The 18,172-nt window shown below is 37.3% G+C and overlaps 1 long non-coding RNA gene across 11 annotated transcripts in view; it reads left to right on the forward strand.

Moving 5' to 3' along the window:
- Positions 1 to 18,172, forward strand: part of LOC137481086 (uncharacterized) — a 203,478-nt gene that overhangs the window by 147,100 nt on the left and 38,206 nt on the right. The window contains exon 1 of one of the 11 annotated variants that reach the window (XR_011003307.1): positions 17,271 to 17,322. The exons of the other annotated variants lie outside the window; for them this stretch is intronic. This is a non-coding gene — a long non-coding RNA (uncharacterized lncRNA). Of the gene's footprint in view, positions 1 to 17,270; positions 17,323 to 18,172 lie in introns of those variants that run through there. 11 annotated transcript variants of the gene reach the window in all.

An 18,172-nucleotide genomic window follows, 5' to 3' on the forward strand; every position in this document is an offset into this window, starting at 1 on the left:
ATGCTGTAGAATTAGAGTCTTAGCCAATTATTTGGAAGTTTTCATTTTGGTTTCTAATGGGTAATGGTACAGCTCATAGATGTCTTAGTAATTTAGGTGTGTGCCACAAAGCCTGAGGTAATTGAGCCAGTTCTGTAAATGTGTGCTTATCTTTAGGTGTATGACTAGTAAAATGAACTGGAGAGGGATTACTTTACTTTTGTGGTAAACACTCTTTCTCCCTAATTTGTGCTGAAATAATAATCTTGTCAGTTACATAGTAAGTAAAAATACTTCTGGTAGTTTTGCTATATTGGGATGACCCAAAAGAAAATACAATTTTTTGGTAGTGAAAAAGCAAAACAGGGACTGTTAAACCATACCATCTTCTACATAGTCTGTCCATGTAAGTTTTAAATGCAAAGGTTATTTATTTGAAAACTTAATGTGCCCTGTCCTGAAGAATATAAGTTCATAGCCTTCTCTTTCTGCCAGTGTTATGTCGTTCCATGGAGAAGTCTTTGGTGGTGAGTTTAAACAATTTCTTTTCTTTGTTAACTTTCCAACGTAGTCATGGATCACTCTCCTAAAACCAGTAATAGAAACTGAATATGTATGAGATTCCTGTTCATCCCTTTTGCAGTGAGTAGTATAAGCAGAAGCCATTGATATCTGGAGAGTACCAAAATTAATATGAGAAAAGCTCAGTTAAAACGTTTGCTTAAAAATATTTCAGTAGCTTTTATTGAGCTACGTCGTGGTCCCGCTGCAGCGAGAGCAGAGTTCTCACACATGCATAGAGATGTCATGCTGTGCTTTGCTGCAGCGTTCTGGGGCTGCCTCAGAACCCTGCGCTGCTATTAGAGTAGAAAACATGTAATGTGTTATTTGGTTTGAAACCATAAAAATGATTTTTGTTTGTCATGCTCTGCTCTGCATGGTCTCAAGGTACTTTGCTGTTTAACTCGAATTTCAAATCCTTATGGCGTGCGGTAGAAATGTTACAGTCGTGGGTTTTTTTTTTTTTTCTCCTATTTCTTATCTACATAAACAACATAACTTTGTCAGAAAATTGAAAATGTGCACTTTGTCCCATCAGCTAAAATGGGCTGTCAGATAATGCTTTTTTTTTCTCCATTGCATCAGATGAATGATGTAAATGGTTTTTGGCTTTGGAGTTTTTTGCAAGGCACTAGAGTAAATGATCAGAGTAGTAACATTTTTAACCTTATCTATCATACTGAAACATTTTTTCTGCCTCCAATAAAACATGTCAGAGTCGATTAAGGACATTCTTCAATGAGGTATAATTCACAGATTTTAGTAGCGAATCCAAGAGCACTGAAGTATTAAAGAGGCTGTGAATACTTAATTACGGATATGTTGCCATCCTACCTTTTACTGAATTCCCTTAACACTTTGGTGCTCTGTATCTGAAAATGCTCTTTTCCTCTGATGGTGAAGTAAAAGGAAAAGCCAGGTACAATGGCAGAGCATATGTCACATTGTATCTAGTGACAGAGCAGTGAGAGATACTGCTGTTCTAGTACATTCAGCTGTGCTTATCTGGTACATGAGTGCACATTACTTTCCATGGGCTTGGATCACTTTGGACAGTATCATTAAATGCCACGTCATTACCTGTTATGGAGTAGTGCTTTTGCTTGAAGTGCCTCCCGGGATACATGCAACAGTAGGAAGAATGATGGGTAAAGATGGAAGCAGCATTAAATTTTCAATGGAAACACTATTGACTTTGACTTTTCAGAAGCCTTATCTTTTAGATGGTGTTTGTCACAGAACCTGTAAAGCTGTGGATGTTCGTCAGTTGGAAGTTGCAGGCAGTTGAACGATATGGACAGGTGAAGGCTCCAGAGGGATCAGCTGGGCTAGCATCGAGCTGGAGGGGGTAAATTGAAGGTTTATTTATCCAATTCACTGTCAAGGTCAGCTTGCTGGAGAGCTGTCCTATGTGTGCTTACAAAATGCCAAAATCCTGGCAAATTGTCTGAAAGAGCCTCCAAATCACTGACCTTTGTACAACTCACATCAGCATGCCACTGTCTTTTAACAGTATCCTTAGAGTGCATTAAATAGTTTGTAAAAATCAAGCTTTTAATGTCAGCAGAAGTAACTTTTTATTTTCAGCAATAAGGAAAAAAATAAAAGATATATAATGATAATAGAAAGAAACATATGAAATAGAGAAGCTGTTTCACCTGAAATACTTCTAGCATCTCCTGCTTTTTCAGAGCATTCTTCAGAGCATGTTTTAGAGAGGCTGTTTCTTTTCCTCACCAGATAAAACACCTAAAACATTTGAATTATTTTTCTTTCTTTAGCATACTTCTATTAAAAAATCTAGATTTGCCTATAGCTTTCTTTAACTTTTTCAGGTGAGTTGCTCAGATTTTAAGCTAATTAGAGCTTAATTTATTTTAATTAGTTGCAAGAGAGTTTATAACTGTCTACTTTCATGTATTTCTCATGCATCTGTATTAAGTATCTGTTAGAAATAGGTCATTTTTTTTTTTACTAATAACTAGGTATATCTTTAGGTAGGTTATATGTATCCCTTTGGTAACTATGTAGTCATTTGAAAGTGACTTTTAAAAAATTATTTTGATATGAGTCCTTTATTATTTTTATATATATGAGTCCTTATATAAGGAGTATAAATCTCTGCATAATACCTATCCCTGGAATTTGCACTGGGGGAAAAGTGGGGATATACCTTAGTTGACTGTGAAGCATGTAACCCCTCTGTTCCAAAGCCATTTAAATTGCCCATGCTTAACTGAAGTAGCATGAAAATAAAAACACAGCAGGTTTAACCATAATTGGCTTAGTCTTATAAAGGGCTAATGGCACATTTGGCTGGTTTAGTGAATGGTTTTTCGCTTGCTTTGAAGTAGGTCTTGTTTCCATTTAAATACACAAGGCTCATCATAGCCAAGTGAAAGACAGATATGTGTTGAGCTATTGTTTTACACTTTACAGTGTGCTTCTGGTTTTGTTTTCTCATTTTTCTTTTCTTTTTTTCCGCCTGTCCCTTAATGAGATACCCAAATAAGTGTTTTTGTGAGTTCACTTTTGTAATTTTCTTTTTCCTTCACTTGCTGTTTGTTACCTCTCTGTGAAAACTCAATTTTCCAAGTAAGGCAGCTCAACTTGCATTTTTCTCAGAAAGGAATATTAGGACACACCACACAGCTCTTATGGCATGGGTGAAAATTATTGACTAGGAATGGATGAACTGGAAAATCAATTTTAGCCCTATTTTGAGAACCTTCATGTGGAACTCTTTTACTACTTTGAACTAATTTCTAATTATACTTGTCAGTTAATGCAGAGTGTATTTCCAGATTTTATCAAATCTTTCAATGTTTTGATGCCCTGTTGTTCATTTGTATTTTAATAGCATATGTATATATCTCTGAACATTTTCAGAGTTTGAAATGGAAATAGTTTTTGTAAGGACAAAGCAAAAAAAAAAAAAAAAACAACCCCTTGAAGTTTCTTATCTATAGCACAAATATAAATTTTGGTGTATGTAGAAGTTTGGAATATATGTAATTCCTATTAATTTTATGACTTGTGTGTAAATCATTGTTTAAGTACTTTTTAGACCATAGAGATTTTATATGATGGCTGCTGAGTGCTGCCTTTGAGCCATAATACATGATCACGTGAACCTGCTGTAGTTCACAGATCACTGACTTGACAGAACTTTATTATTATTTAATATTTATGTTACAATATTGCCCAGAGTCCCCAGCCTTAGACAATGCCCTGTTACAGTGGGTATTGTACCAACATCGATGTAGACATGATCAATGTCTCAAGGAGCTCAGAGCTGTTGTAGTTATAAGGTCATGCTGCAATGAAGTTCAAGTCTGTGTAAACTTTGCAAAAAAGTTTTGCAATATGCCAGCTTTGAAGTAGGAGAGATCAAATCAAAGAGAGTGGAAAGACAAAGATTCCACCTGTGTGACAAAGCAGAGCCTGCCTTTATTGTTGGTGAGCACACATTTAGACAGAACGAAAGCAAGGCTGAATTATGATACAGTGCCTTAGGGCACATGCTGCATTTCAAATTCAGGCATTAGCCTATGTTTATATACTTTATATTCTACTTTAATTGAAACTGCTGCATTTTCAGATTGAGATTTAGCAGATGAAAGAAGGAAAAGATATCTCCCAGATAGCATGTCTGAATTTCATAACTGCATCTCTGCACTCCTGGCAGTCATGGTTTGCATTAAAAGGGTTAACAGGTATGATTTACACTGGGCTGGCCCAATGAGAAAGTTTGTAATTTGAGTCTGTGTTCTGTGCTGGAAATGTTGGTCATGAAAATGGAAACATTTTTGAACAGAGCTTGTGTCTCTATTTGCAGTTTAAACCTTGCCTTTTCACGAGGCATTAATTAGTAGGAAACAGACGCAGAGTAGAGATACAGAGCTGTATCTCCGCTGTATACCATATTTTCTACTCTTCAAGTTTTGTCTTAATTCTTTCCTCTTGGTCTAGTCTTTAGATGCTGAGCAAGGAAGATTCTTTTTGGGGTTTTTATCTGTCTATTTATTTATTTGTTTATTTTTGCTGTTGTTGAAACTATCAGGATTTGGTAAAGCCTCCTAGGTGTCCTAATATTCCTCTAGCAGAGTGGGAAGGTTCCCTTGCAGGGAGAGACATACTGCCTCTCATGAAGAAAGTTGAATGTTTATGATGAAATAAAGAGGATTTCTTCTATTGTTCAAACATACTTTGTTTACTATTTCTTTTGATTTATACTAAACTATAAGTAATTACTGTTCAGAATCTGAGATCCTTTGGCTCTAATTTAAAACATACCATTTTTTGCAGTAATTCTTACTATGTAATATTTTAGTGGCAACAAAGTATGTTTAATGAATCTTGAACTAGCAATAATATTATCTTTTAGGGGAGTCTTGGTTAAACAGAGGGAGGAAATTGCCTTGTAGTATTCTCTGGATGTTGAAGGTGAATTATAGCAGCTCTGAGGATAACTTAGTTGGCTGCTTTCTTTTTTAGCTAACCAACCCATTGACTTCTGCACAAAATAAGTTCATGTGGTTTTGAGCTCTTCCTCTTATTCTTGCAGACTCTCTGGATCATTCAGTGTGTGCTTCAGCCTTTAGACACAAACATGGTTTCTGAAGGTAGTATTTTGCTGCAGAGCAATTGACTGCTTTCACTTGCTGGGTGTGGGATATGGGTTTTGGTAGGAAGAACTCAAGGGCAAGGAATCCTGACAGAACACCCAGTCCTGCTCAGTTTGCTTGTGGCTGTTCATAGCTCTGAAAAACTGGTTCAATAGTCCATGTTATCACACAGCACGAGCCAAGTTTCCCTTTTTACATGCATGATCCATGTGCTAATCTGTGGAAATGCATAGAAACTGCTGTGCCTGCCTGATGACCACTATGGATTCTGCAACCCAGGGGTCTCATAAAAACACAAAACATCTGAGCCATAGAGAATGATACGTTTTTCTCTTTTCCCCTTCCTGTGAAATGTTAGGATACTTAGTCTGTTTTTCCCTGAAATTTGGATGGAACAAGCTCCTTTGACATATCACACATTCCTCCTCTTGTGCTTGCTTCCTCTGACTTTCTTCAACTGCTATTCTACTTTCAGTGAGCTTGAAGCCCTCTTTCAACCCTGGTGTTTCAAGCAGAAAGGCACTGCTGTTTATGAACACTTTCCTTTTGCAATGACACCTTTTTTGGACTAGTTTTTGTAGAGGGAAAAGGCAGTGTAGAATACCTAGACTGAGAAATTCCATCTATTCTGCAGCAGGCAGCAGTGTTCTGTGAGATCTTGCATCAGTGATTTCATCCTTGGATGTTGATGGTGGTTTGAGCACCTCGGTGTGTGCTCTGATGATTGAGAGCATCCCTTGCTCCTTTGCTCAGAAGTCTGCAGAGGTTTGAATAACAGATTATATAAGCACAATGGCTTTTAGAGAATGAGGGCATAGTAATAGGGCCATCAGGAACGTGCTGAGGTATCTGTCCTAATAATGCACCATGAAATTAATATGTACCTGTGAAGTAGTTGCTGAGGGTGTCTGCTTCTTTGCAGATCAATTTGATATAGTGTTCTGTCTGTACAGAAATTATGCAGTTCATTTTCAGTGGTTAAAAAAGCAGACATTCTGGATTATATGACAGAATTTGATGATTTTGATAATCCATTAACATTTAAAATAAGAAGAAAGTACAAAGCTGAAAAGAGACCTTAGTATGAATTCGAGGACATTTGATGAAAGGTCTAAATTTAATATTATATCTTATTATTGTCTGAGCCATCTGGGGTTTTCTTTGTAGCTTCCACATCACTGAATGTATTCTCATAATACAAGCCCTTTTTTTAAATATGTAATTTTATTTTGAGACAAATCTGCCAAATGTAGATATTAGACAATTACTGTTCAAGAATGTAGGAAATGGGAGAGATTACCTGCAGTGATTATGGAATGTGAAGATCTTAATCTCTTGGGCTAAACAGGAAACAATGGATACGTTAGGTCTTTAATGCACAAAAAAATAGATGTATTTGTATATGAAAATTTGCAGCTGAACTTGGTCTACTTCATGTACACAAAGTGTGATGGATGTATCCATTTCTTCATTATCAGAGAAATAACTCCTAGACCACTGGGTGAAATATCATCAGAGTTGTTAGGGCCAAAAGGAGAAATTGCCCTGTGAGCAGTGAATTTAGGTTTCTTGAAACAAGTTTGCTGAAGTGATGCTTTTATTGAAAAAAAACAAAGCCCCAACAATAACACAACCCCCAAAAAGTCCCAACCCACCAGCTGTTGAGGAATCCATTCTGAGCAGGTGGAGTCTGGGTGTCAGCCCAGGCACGAGCCTGTGACCTGCCAACCCACTGAGTGACACAGGGCCCAGGGACCTGTGGCACAGCTGGGTAAGGGACACCAGAGCCAGCGCAGGAGCTGGGCAGGGACATCCCAGACTACAGAGCTTTAGAGTGCAAGGGGATAAAAGCCCAGCAGTTTGTTTTTGGGGGTCCCTCCTCAGGGGCACCAGCTCGGGCTGTTGTTGCTGTTCTGTCATGCCATTGTTTAAAGGGTCCAGAGGTCTGAGACTCTGCTGTGGGAAACTTGGGGTAGGGCTGGGGAGGAGGAAGCCTCTTCTGGCTGTGAGTGGGTGTGTGGAGCCCAGTGAGACCTGCTGGGTCACTGGAGCCACCCCGTGAGGGGCCCTCAGTGCCAGCAGTGACAGTCTGGGCTGGTGGGGCTGTGGCTGACACAGTGGCTCCTGGATGAGCAGACAGCATTATTACTTGGGCCTGGCTCCTAATCACAGAAGTTGTGCTAGGGAAAGTTTCCTTTATTATCAGATAGACCTGTGTCTATTCATAGCATGGAGCTGGGGCCGAAGGAGAAAGACATTCAAATCTGTAGGATAAGCATCCGTCTATTTCTGATTTCAGGAAAAGTCAAATGACAGCTACATATAAACTTTGAAAGACAGCATGTTTTATGACACAGAGAGTCTCAGAAGAGACTATTTGAACATTATAACTTTATGCCTAACTGTGGTGCTGTCAAGACAAAGCATAATGTTTTCACATCTAAAATTTAACTACACTGTATTTATTGTTTTGCTCAAGAACATTAAAGGAATCTTATCTGTCAACATACAAGAGCAATGAATGAACAACTTAAATTACAAGAGTAAATTAAATGTCAACTTTATTTCACCAAAATAGGCTGTTCTTTTCTGTTAGCAGAGGTTATAACCACTGTCTTGAAGTATTTGCTGTTGAAAAATGATTGACAAGTGTGGACAGAAGTGTGTAAATGCAACAGGTTTTTAATTTACTTGATTACCATATTTATTGCAAACACACGGGTAAGTTTGGAAAAATAACTTCATTGTTGTACTATGTTAGCTCAAATCCCCTGCATTCACTGTAGTTTTGAACTTTACTGCTCTCTCTGTTCTCATATTGGCCATGTTTTTGTAACTAGAGTGTAACTCTGTGTTTTATTTTATACTAGTAAATCACTGAGACCCAGTAAAAATGTAAAAAACCCTAATAGATAAAAATGATATATTCTTTTGGCTTAGAGTATATGATCTATTTCTCCAAAGTATTTTGAAGACCTCTTCAAATTCTGTGTGCGCTTGTAAATTGCCTGTTATTAAAATAACTCTTTTAGGTGTAACGAAAAAGAAAGAAAAAAGTTATAAAATAATGTACATATTGCTGTTCAAACCTTCCTCACCTGTATGTCTGCATTTGTTTGCTGGTCTTTGAGAATAGAAATTTCTTGGAGCAAGCCTATATGCAGCTGTATACTAGGATTAGAGAATTACAGTTCTTAGGGAAGGTTCAGAAAGACATAACAGATAAGTGAAATGTTATTTCACAAGGTCTGCTTCGTTGTGTGGGATATTTCTCCTTGACGGGAACATATAAAAGTGTTTATCTAATGTATCCACACTGTGTATAGTGAAAGAAAAGGGAGTAACAGGTCTTTATCAAAACTATTCACGTGGAAGGGTATGATGTAGCATAAACCAAAGGAGGAGTTTATTTGTGGCAAAATTATGGGCAACTCTATGCCTTTCATCTCCAACAAATGCACATTTGCCTGCGTTGTGTTCATAAATGAGTGCTCTGCCTGCCTGGAATATGGACTCCTAGATTCAAACAACTTGAACGGGATGAAAAATGAGAGGGCTAAAAATTATGTTGCTGAAGCAAGGCAGTATTTATCCTTGTGGTCAGAGCTATATGAGAAAAGCCCTCAATCTGCAATTTTCTATATATCTGTTCTGGGTGAAGATAAAAGAATTGCTAATTGAGTTTACAGTATGTAAGACTCTGGGCTGTGTAAGCGTAGGTTATCATTACCTCTGTGTTGTCAGTTGTAAATCTATCTGCTTCTGTGGTCTAGAAAGTCTCTTCCCATAAAATGATGGTCCAGTATTTTTTGAGCCAAGATGTTCTGTCTCCAGCATGTGTCAGAAATAGTGACATAAGACAGAAACTCTCATAATACTAGCCATGAACCAAAAGGAATGTGTCTTGTTAACAACTTTGGAAAGAACCAGTTCTCATTGTAACTGCCTTCTAGCAGCTACATGGAAGAGAGAATAAAAATTATAAAATATAACCATGATGTATTTTCCTGATGAAGCAATAGTTTATAATGATAGTCACTATAAAGTTAATTTTTACTTGAACAGAGCTGAGCTTAATGGTTTTCAATTATACTAATTTGAGTCATGGGTTTAGTTCATGTGGATTTTGCAACCCCTGGGTTTTGCTTTTATGTCTTCTCCCTTAAATGCTTGGCTTCTTTTTTTGCATTATGCCCTCCCCATTCTCTTTTAGCAGGGAACATCAGGCAGTGATGGGATGGCTCCATCCCCTTCCATTTGCATCAGAATTTAATCTTCTGTAAGGAAGATGATTAAACATGTACTTTGAAATTAAGGTCTCATGTTCCAAATGGTTTTGTCATCTAGCACATGCTCAAGGAAGAATGTCCATGCTCAAGAAAGGTATGTCCCCTTTCTCTGACAGAGGTTGAAATCTATTAACCTAAGTTTTCTATGACACTCTGCATTGGCAAGTAATTAGGCTCCCTATAAATGTATCAATTTAAATTGATTTGTGCTGAGGCCTCATATCTACAGTAAGTATGTTTTGAGATTTTTTACTTTAGACTATGGTTAGTGTGGCCACCGGAACCGAACATCCCCATCCTGTCTAAATTTGGAGATGACTGAGAAACAGTTGTTGATGTGCACCTTTTGCTTACACTGACTAATGGAGCACATCTGGTACACATCTGGTAGAGCTTCTGATTTTTTTTTTTTGGCCTACAAAAGGAGTCTGGAATCAGGTCATCAAAACAGTTTTATTAACAAAGCCAACTACAATAAGAGGGAATAAATTCACCCAAAGCTGTACCACTGTTCTGGACTGAGATGCTGGTGTAGGTGCAGCCTATGACCAGTGCCATGGCCATGTGCCTGAACAGAGGGTGAGCAATTCTTGCTGCATCTTTTGCCCATTACGCCTCTCTGACACTACTAATATTCCTGTGTAATTTCTTTCTGATTTTTCATTTGTTTGTATTATAAATCCCATGTCCTTTCTCCACTGTCTTGCTCCTTTTTATTTTTTTCTTTCTGACTTCACCCCTGACCTCCTCCAGTGTCTCTATATTTTCGTTCAAGCATGGAGTTGGCCAGTGTTGGCCGCAAACCCAATGGTCACTTTTTTCAGAGTGCACATTGCATTAAAGACAACTGAGCCCCTTTGGGGTTCCACCCACCGTGCAATTTGAGGAATTGTGGTATTCATTTACTGATTTAAATAATCTCAGTGTCAGCTTTTCTTTTTAGAAAGAAAGTGTTCAGAGGTATGGAGCTAAAGCAAAAAAGTCAGTCCCCCCCATACAGATGTGACTGCAGAGACTTGGTCACTCGCTTGGTGTGGGGAAGCTTTTGGTTGCTGAAAAAAGGAGGTCTGGTTAAGATCTCTGGTCAGGGGTGTCTGCAAATCTTAACCTCAGCTGTTGTCCTTGCGTGTAAGAAAAGCTTTCCAGTGGTATAACAACATCTACTACATAGTTTCAGAAATTCATTTGCTATTTGGTCTTGTTTTTATTTTATGTTTCCTTAGAAGTATGCTTTTTGCCTCATAAAAAATGTTAATAAATTCTATCATTATAATTTGCTTTGATGGCATATTTAAGGGTATGTCCTCATGGAATGTCTCTTGGAGAGATGATACCCTGCAAAGAATATGTCTAGAATGGACAGTACTGTCTGACCTCATTAGCCAGCAGTCCAGGGAGCAATTGCAAAAGACCTAGATTGCAGTAATACCTTGTTTCTCTCCAAGACAGGCGGTAGATTGTATGACTGGGGTGTCACCTTGGTTGTGTCCTGCAGCTTTCAATCTGCAACACATGGACAAGCCTTGAACAGGCACTGTGTCAAGCAAATAGCATCAGAGTTTGTCATGGGTGCCATGGTTTATTACTTTCTTGATGAAATGGGCATTTGTCCAGTGTGAACTTGACTTTTATCTCTGAATTATTTTGCCTGAACTATTTAAGTTACCCTACCTGGTGCAAATTTGGGCTGAATTTGTGCTACAGGAGAAAGGCTCCATGACTACTTTTTATGTAACTGTAATCTTCAATCCATGGTCGGCTAAAACATTAGATGTGTTCACTGACCTCTTTGACATCAATAAGAATATAGTATCTAAATCAGTTAAGATTCCATTTATTCATATACATTATATGCATTTTAATATCGACAAGAGAAGACAAGTCTTATCATTAAAATGATCTTGGATGTAATGTTTTCAAATTGTTACCATAATAGTTCATGACATGCTGGATCTGTTTTGAGTGCCATAAATCATAGCAACTGATGGGAAAGGAAAGAACAGCAGTTAGAGAACTATGAAATAAATAAATAATTTTAAAAATAGGGTAAATATTTTTTACTGTCAAGAAGAGGACAGGAATATGATACTTTTCAATTACTTTTACCTGTTTCTTGAATTTAACTGAGTTTTATATTGATTAAATGTGATAGAGGGTGGGGTATTCTTTTGGGCTGCAGATTCATCTAAAGTTGAGAACACATGGTAGCTGTTGCTTTTACTTTGTAGAGAGATCTTTTTGTCCTAACCCAGCTTGTACTGTGTTTCCCTCAAAGATTTAGACTTCTGTTTAAAATGTATATCATCTTCCTGATAAACGGTGTCTTTCAAAAGCACATTTACTTTTTGCTTGTAGCATTTCCTTGAATGATGTGGGTATTACAATCCAAAGCCAGTCCTATTTTCTTAAATATGATCTAACTTGTAATGCAGATCAATATGTATCAATATAACCTTTAAGACAAACTGTATATTTGGCTTTGAACTTCATGGTATTCTTTTCACGGGGTGAAAGAACAAGCTGAGCAACTGGAATGTTATTAATACATTTTTCAGTAATTTTTGGCTAAAACTTAACTTGAACTACACAAATAAAATGCTCTGATCATTTTAAATATTTATCTTGGTGTGTGAAGAAACCAAAGTTAGAAAAGAGATTTGGGTTTTTGGTTGGTGCTTTGTTGTGGGGTTTTTTGTTGTTTGTTTTGTTTTGTGGTGTTTTGTTGTTTTTTTTTTTTTTAGTAGCTGAAGGCAATTATATCTTTATTGACCCTCTGTGTTCACCCCCTCCTTCAATGTCAGGTACTTGCTTATTATTATCAACATGACATCTCCTTTCTTTGAAAGGTTGTCCGTCACACTTTGAATCACCTCTCTCCATGGTTACATTTTCTAATCAGTTCACATGATTGAGCCTACATCAAGTGATGCTTTACTTAATTCCTTTCCGTTTGTATGGTGTGATTCTTGGAGGGACTCTCGTCAAAATTTTGGAGGGCCCTGTCAGTTTGAAAAGAACATGACCTTTAAATTGTATCAGTATGTTTGCTGGTGCATAAGGGAAAGGAAAAGGTTTGTAGTGATGGAAAACCACTCTAAAAATGAAAAGTAATTCTCTCAGAAGCAACATGCATAGGAAGTTAATTTGTTTATATTTAACTGATTTTTAAAAAGGACAGAATGAGGGGGACATGTTCTTTGAACAATAAGAGGTCTGAACAGTGTGTCCTTAAATTTGGCTTTGAAAATGTTATCTATTGTTCTTGTTTTTCTGCATTTATAAGAATAGATAAAAGTGGAAATATTCAAATGCGACAGAATAAAGGTGTAATTCTTTGAAATTACCAAAGCTGTTACTTTGCTGCATTTTCATAACTGTATCTTTGGCCATGCTATAATTAGTAATTGACAATGCTAATTATTGTACAGTCTGTCACAGACTAAAGTGGCAGAGTTAGATTTTATGTGGGTATAAATATGCATACATTTATGTGTGTGTGAGAGGATACTTCAAGTTAACACAGAATTTTGCATTGTGAGTGCAGGCAGTCTGAAAACAAGGAAAATCCATCTGGAATGTCTAACGTGGATAGTTGAGGAATATAATACAGGTTCATGTTGGTGGAGCTGAGTAATGCTGGGAACATAATAAAGTTTTGCAACTTTTATTAAGTATATAAACTGTAGATGATCAAATACCCTGCATAACTGAATCAGGGATATTGATTATTTTCATCTCCTTTCCTCTATGCTTTGAGGTAAATTATTCTTAATTAGTTATTACAAATGTCAAAATGTGTCATTTCAGTGAAGCTGTTGAAGTCTGGTTTGCCATGCATTTATATATTGTTACTTGATGTCCAAAAGCTGTTTGTCCTCTAGCTTTTTTCTATATTTTGTGTGTTTTTAATCATACCACTACAGATTCTTTGATATCTGATAAGGTATGAGGTCATTCTGAAAGTGTTCCCAAGGTCAGTAAAAGGATTATTCTTTTCTTTCTGGATATGGCACACTCAAAAAATGTGTAGGAACTTGAATATCTTTGAACTTTTCACCCTTCTGTCAGCTTGGTTGAAATGAGTTTGTAGATTCAGAAGTTACAGGGTGGAGATGCACAGGCAGGGTGGGATCACACAGAATTGCTGCAGTGAAGGTGTTTGTGCTGCTTCCTTGTCACCCAAAGTCCCCTGCCAATCTCTTCAAATTTAATAGTGTTCTTAAGAAGGATCTAGGCTTTCCTGCCAAAGATCTTGTTTTCTGGTACTGGATCTCATTGTTGCTTCAGGAAATCAACTCTACTTGATCAATCTGACAAAAATCCAAGTTGTCAGAGCCCTTGTTTTGGGTGTGGCTGGAAAGAGATGAACGGGTTAATCCTTACTGCGAATTTGCATTTAGACAGCATTGTGAGAGTCAAATTCTGGTCTTGTTCTCTGATTTTCAGCCTAAGGAGTAGAAAAATGGACCCCAAAAGTTAATCACTTTGTACTTTTTCACTCTTCCCAAGGAATGCCCCCGTGTCACTCGAGCTCTGGGCTCGAATGCTTGCAGACTCTGCCCCTTGAACACAGCAGCTGTGGGCTGGTTCTGGGCCTCGAGAGCAGAGAGCTCACCTCTGCAATCTGCCCCATCTCAGTTTAATTATTTGGTATGTTTCAGTTTCCTAATGGTAGTGGCAAAGCCGTGGTTGTTTGCATCTAAAATGAAGGCTGTTCACAGAGTTCAGATCTGTCGGTTTTTGCAGCATTAAGATGTGCCAACGTTTGTGCTGGAGTTGTGTAGTTCATGATACGCAAGTTGCAGGTGGATATGACACTTGACGATAGCACACATGCTATGCAGCATTAGATTTACCCATGCAAAAGTTGGAATTATATAGTTTGTGGATTTTAGATACTGAAGGAGATCAAGGCAGCGGTATCTGGGGTATAGGCATGCATGTTATCTGCATTTCATAGAGGCATTTTGCATAGGATTTTATTTTAGTATTTTGTGCTAATTCGTATTTCATGATTCATTCATACATTTAACCTGTTAATGCAACTCTAACCTTTCTCTGATTGCTCAGATAAAAGTGTTTTCTCTGTGTTTCAGAGAGTATGAAACAAGGTGGCAGAATGATAAATACCAATAGCGGGTCTCTGGGTTGGTAGCAATATTCAGAAGCGTATAACGTGGCTTTCACTTACACAAAGAAAGGTCATACATTTTCATCTGTGACGTCTCATCGTTGGCTGAGACATGAACTTCACAAATAGGTGAAGCCACTATATTCTACAGTTGTTTTCCTCTGGGCCATAACCTCTGGGTTTTAGTTACTGTAACTTGATGGAGCCCCAGGCTCATGATATTGAGGACAAATGATGTTTGGCATCTCCTACAGGAAATCCCCCTTCTGATAGGGTGCTTTGCTGTTTAGGACATGTGAAATCTCAGAAATACTGCAAATCATATTTTCTGTTTGAAAACAAAACCAAAACCACATGTCACAAATTAAATGTTAGAAATTAGGCCTTGACTGAGACAAAGGACTTTTGGTTTTGGATGACAATTTCTGTTATTTTGTCCAACCAAAGGAGAGCTAGAAATGGTTATGGTAAGATATAATGGTTATATCTTTTTAAGGAGCAAATATAACACAAATTCTGCGCAGCCTTAAAATACTAATACGTGTTTTTCTTTGTGCTCCCTTTTTTCCTTAGTAAGTTGATAGTAGAAACTGTGCATCGCTTCAGGGTCTTGTGATATGACCTCAAAATGTTTGTTTGTTTATTTATTTACTTCCTTCCCCTTTCCTTTTTGACTCCTGCTCTGGCTAATTGCTCTCCTCTTTCCCTTGAAAGAATAAAATTATGTGTTTTAACACATTCCATTTCCTACAAGCTAAGGGGCTCCCATTGTAATGCTTTTCTCACTTTCCCTCTTATGGATATGTGAAATATAATTTCATATCTTGAATTGTCTAACACACAGAGTAATAGCCGATATTCCTATGGCCCTATCAACTTGATTGGAATTTTCCACATGGAGCAAATGCAGTGTTGAACCCCTAAGGAGCATCATGGGGACTAGATCCCAGAGTTCCAACCTGCTTCTTGCTTAATCACAGGCAGTATTCATTCAAAAGTCTCTCTTAAATTAATTGAGAGCTTTGCCTGAGAGGAGTTGAAAGATTGGGATCATTCTGAACAGCAGTGTAGTTGTGCTATACTGTTAAAGGATGCCATGGCTTAAATATACTGGAAGTCATAAACACAGCATTATAATAAATTACAAAGCAGAGTTTTGGAAGATTTGTTCTACCTTTCACAAAATGCTAATGTTTATTTTGCTTTCATTTCATCGCATTGTCTTTCATTTAAAAATTACAGCTTTACTACAGTGAGCTAATTTCATAATACTGTATTAACTTAATATTATATAAATTATATTTGTCAGATTTGGGCATTGTTGTAGATGTACAAAGCCCAAATTTACTACCAAAGCTCTCCAAACACATGTATTCATAATTTGCTACAATGAACCATATGCCACAATATAGTATTAAGGAATTACACATTCTAATGCCAGGCACAAATCCTGCTGCTCTTTCTGCAACTGTTCTAGGTACAAATAGAAACAATATATTTCTAGCCTTTTTTTCCCCCTCCTTGCAATTATGAGCAAAAAATGTTACAGTGTGGGAATATTTTAGCCACCTGCACTTTGTTGTCGGACTAATTTTTAGCTGCGTGTTGCTTTTGAACATTATTGAAAAAATACGGAGATTGCAGCAGTTCCTGGGTATATTTTCTCTGCAGACTATTATAACTTTAGGCCTGGAAGGAGAAGGTAATAGAAATTGGCACAACGAATATTACAGAGTACGGAGAGCTACAGCTTTCTTTTAGTGGAGAATGGGAATGCTCCTGCCTAAGAGGTTTAATTGCAGCTGCCTGCAGTTTTGCATGTGGTGTTTTCCACTTGCAAGGTGTAAGGTTCTGCAGTGTAACCTGGCTCATTCTCTCCAGTCAAACAAAGAGCAGAAATGCGCTCTGCGAAGGGAAGGGCAGAGCTTGTGCAATTGTGGTACATCTATAGGTTTTTAAACACACACTGTCTAATCAGCCTCTGACAGATCCATTGTAAATCAAAGGTCTGGTAAGTGGCGATGCCAGAAATGTTTGATCTCATTCCAAGCCTTGAAACAACTTGCTTATTTTTTCTGCAGTTTGGCTCCTCACTAAAATAAAACATTGAGAGATGAATGTTCTGACAGGTCATTGTGTGTCAAACTGTCACTCTGTAATGGTTACATATTTCAGCTGGATTGAGGTGGTGGTGGTTGGGGGAGGTCTGAGAGAAAGAGAAAAAGAGGGAGAGAAAGAGACAAAGAATAACAAGATTTCTGCTCCTTCTTATGGCTGATCTTCATTTAAACCAAACACTTGTCATGTTCAGGGGAAGTTTTATAAATTTTTAATGATGTTGCGTACAACTGGTGCTTTGAAATTTGCTGTACTTTAATTTTTTCTTCGTTAGCAAAGGTTCGCTAATGCATTGAAGTGCTAAGAGCGTGTCCTAGGGATGCCATGATAATTGTGTTGTTAATAATATTGTGGCACTAGTAATGTTCTCCTGGTAATCAAGCCATGAGATTTTTTTTTAATATATTCAGTTATTACACCGCATCTCGTACAAATCATGTCAATTACAATTGCCAGTCTATGACAGTTAAAATAATTGTATACGTTTTCCAGAATTTTCTATTGGCTTGGCTAATCAAGCTAAAAAAAAAAAATCAACACATTATTTGCATTAATTTTGTTTCTAGTCTATTTCTACTCCTAAATCATTTGTCCATCTACTTCAAAAGGCGGAACAGTAAGTATTTTAATAATAAATATACAAGCATATTCATACTGTAACATAATATAGGCATACTTCTGCAATAGTAACGCAGGGTATTTCCTAGGAATAATCTCTGTGTGTGTATAGATATATATTTGCTAAAATTATGCTCCTGTAGGGTGTGTGTACGCTATCAGAGATTTATAAACATCGATATTCAGAGGTGTTTATTTTCATGGGTTTGGAGTGTCTGTGTGTACACCTATGTGAAGATGCCAATCTGTCCGTAGACATTGATATTTTATGCCTCCCTTAGAGATGACTGTGTGTTATTGCATTTGAATATTTATTTACATTTAAAAAAATCAATTAAATAGTTGCCACCTGAAAGGCAGAGCAAGTTTGGTGTCCAAACATTAGCTTTCTGTAACACTGGCATCTCCTGTCTAATGCTGTCGCTTTGTTTCTTTGAAAACAAGAGACAAACAGCAAAAACTGGCTCAGCATTCTGTCACCAGAGCAGGAAACATCCCATTGTGTGGTTGAGTACCGTGTCCTGGTGGGGAGGGGAAAACTTGAGCTTATTTTCTCTAGAATAGATTTAGTTTTATTTTTTCCTTTTTTCTTCCATTTGTTTATTTTTTAAATTATTATTTTCAAAGACAATGTGAACACATTGCACTCCAAACTGTGGAACTATTGTTTCTTCCACAAGAGGTTCGGTGTTTTTCAGTGTATATTTACAATAGCTACTAAATGAACACAACAGGGGTGCAGAGGAAACAGAGAGTCAGTGTATGGATTGCAAAAATATACAGAATGATAATATAATTTCCTTTCTCAGGGAGGTACAGCATGTTGAAGGAGTGGTGAAAATGAAACA

This window comes from Anomalospiza imberbis, chromosome 12 (assembly GCF_031753505.1).
Source record: "Anomalospiza imberbis isolate Cuckoo-Finch-1a 21T00152 chromosome 12, ASM3175350v1, whole genome shotgun sequence".
NCBI classification, from domain to species: Eukaryota; Metazoa; Chordata; class Aves; order Passeriformes; family Viduidae; genus Anomalospiza; species Anomalospiza imberbis.